This window comes from Ammodytes marinus, assembly GCF_949987685.1.
Source record: "Ammodytes marinus genome assembly, chromosome: 10".
NCBI classification, from domain to species: Eukaryota; Metazoa; Chordata; class Actinopteri; order Uranoscopiformes; family Ammodytidae; genus Ammodytes; species Ammodytes marinus.
The window spans coordinates 30,087,132-30,089,631 of NC_137214.1; the positions used below are offsets into that span (position 1 = coordinate 30,087,132).

General features: G+C 42.0%; 1 protein-coding gene across 1 annotated transcript in view; it reads right to left on the reverse strand.

The window, feature by feature from the left end:
• The window catches only part of LOC307257005 (uncharacterized protein), a gene marked incomplete at both ends in the record, with an annotated part of 262,163 nt that overhangs the window by 31,065 nt on the left and 228,598 nt on the right, over nucleotides 1-2,500 (reverse strand). The window lies entirely within an intron of this gene.

Here is a 2,500-nt window from a genome sequence, read left to right on the forward strand (position 1 = left end):
GTTTCATGCGACGTCACGAAGTTACAAAGGGTAGACCGCTTTGAACACGTGACTTCTCGACTGGCTAGAATAGTGTTTAGTGCTCTGCACAGACACCCCAGACGGTCAGCAGGGAATACGTCGAAATGCATGTAAGTCATTATTTGATAATTTAGTATGGTTAAGCATGACTATGAATCATCATAACAACGTTTATAGGTCATAAAAGCCAAAAAGCATCATAGGTCCTCTTTAAACAGCTCATTTTAAAAAGTGGGGTGAAAGACATTAACGTCTGACACATAAGGTGACAGTTTCCATTCTAGATCCTGATTTATTACCAGATCCCTTGTCTTCTAGCGATCACAGTTTTAATTATTATATCATTTCTATATTCATGTTAGGCTATTGAACGATCGAGGCTCGTCTGTGACTTTGTGATCACGCAAGTGAACAGTAACGATCGCGTGCAGCCGCAGAATTACATTTCAACCAGACATAAATAGCCCATGTTCAGCGGCACAGACGTTAAAAAACTCCTGTTAATAAATAAATAAATAATAAGATAGATACAATACAATAGGTTTATTAATCTGAATGTAGAACATGTCACGATGTGTAAGGTGGCCGCATATGAACGGACCGAGGGCTGAGAACAAGGCTACTGATCAGATAAATGATTGATCAAACGTAAAATCATCAGGAAATGATAAAAACATCCCGATGGAGATTTCTATGGAGTGATTTTGCTTCAAACTGTACAGGGACGCGTGTGACAGTGACACTCTTTCTTCAGTCGGAGCTGCAGCATAAAGTGAAAACAAACTCAGAGACAGAGTAGGTTACAATCCGTTTTTCCATGGGTCTGCAAATAGGTTCTCTTGCTTTGATCTGTAGGTTATGGGGAGGATAGACTGCTGACGAAAACACACACACACACACACACACACACACACACGCACACGCACACACACGCACACCAGGGGTCCAGGGGGCAGAAGAGATTAAAGAAAGGTTGGATATAAATTGAGACCCACTGTCTATCAATCACGTCTTTCTACTTATTTCCCATTTCCTTTTGTAAAATGAATATGAAGCCCAGCCACCAAGTTAATTTCCCGGCCCTTGGCCTTTGGTGTGTGTGTGTGTGTGTGTGTGTGTGTGTGTTCAGGGGAGTGTCCATGCTGTATGGCGTGTGTGTGTGTGTGTGTGTGTGTGTGTGTGTGTGTGTGTGTGTGTGTGTTATAATTTCCAGCCCATAGTGAAACAGATTGTCAGGGAAATGGACCACTGTATGGGGAGAGTTTTACGTAATAAGAATTGGAGAGATAGCTGACTACACTGCACCCTTGGGCGAGTTTGAAATTACTGTGAAAGACGTCCTCTCTCTCTCTCTCTATCACACACACACCGTCTCTCTCTCTCTCCCTCTCCCCCTCTCTCTCCCTTTCTCTCACACACACACACACACACACACACACACACACACACACACACACACACACAGACAGACACAAGCAGTTTGACAAGTCTGGATATAAGAGGAAACACTGTCTGCCTAAAAAATATAATGAGCTTGGTGCGTCTAGCCATTACATCTCATCTCTGTAAAGTGGCAGCTCAGGTGTGACACTCACTGACGCTCTCACACACACACACACACACACACACACACACACACACACACACACACACACACACACACACACACACACACACACACACACACACACACACACACACACACACACAGAGGCTCCACACTGATAATGATATGATAAAGTCTGATTTGTTCTGCAACTTTTATACATGAAAATGCAGCTGAAAGTTCTTCCTGGCCGACTATTGGCTTATTGTCAGAAATGTTTTTCTTTCAAAGGTTTTTTTATTAAATCACAAAGTATCAAACAGCTGTAATACAATGGATTATTAATTGTTTCCCCTTTTTTCCCTCCCGAACATATCCCACCCATATCCCACCCAATCACAAACAGTCCTGCATTCAGAAATCAACACACAAAGCAATACACAACGTCAAAAAAAAAAAAAAAACAGAAACGAAACACAAACACACACAACAAGAAACAAAAACAAACAACCAATTTGAAAAAATAAAAAAATTAAAAATTAAAAAGAAAAAGAAATGAAAAAGATTTTTTTTTGCCATTTTCAAGCTTTATTAGACAGTGCAGAGTTGAAATGGGGAGACAGAGAGAGAGAGAGAGAGAGAGAGAGGGGGGATGACCTGCAGTAAAGGTCCACGGGTCGGATTTGAACCCACGACCACTGCAACGAAGGCCGGAGCCAATATGGTACACGCTCTATCCACTACACCACTGCCCATGTCAAGACAATTTAACCTGCTTTATTGTACATTTTAGCATATTGTATAGTGCCCCATCCGTAGCCTGTGATAATGCACAGACCCCCTGAAGCCAACCCAATAGGTTCTAAGTATTAAAAATGACAAGTTCTCAGTTCCTTCCCTCTTGTGCTTTGAGGTTAGCGGGTCGTTTTGGTC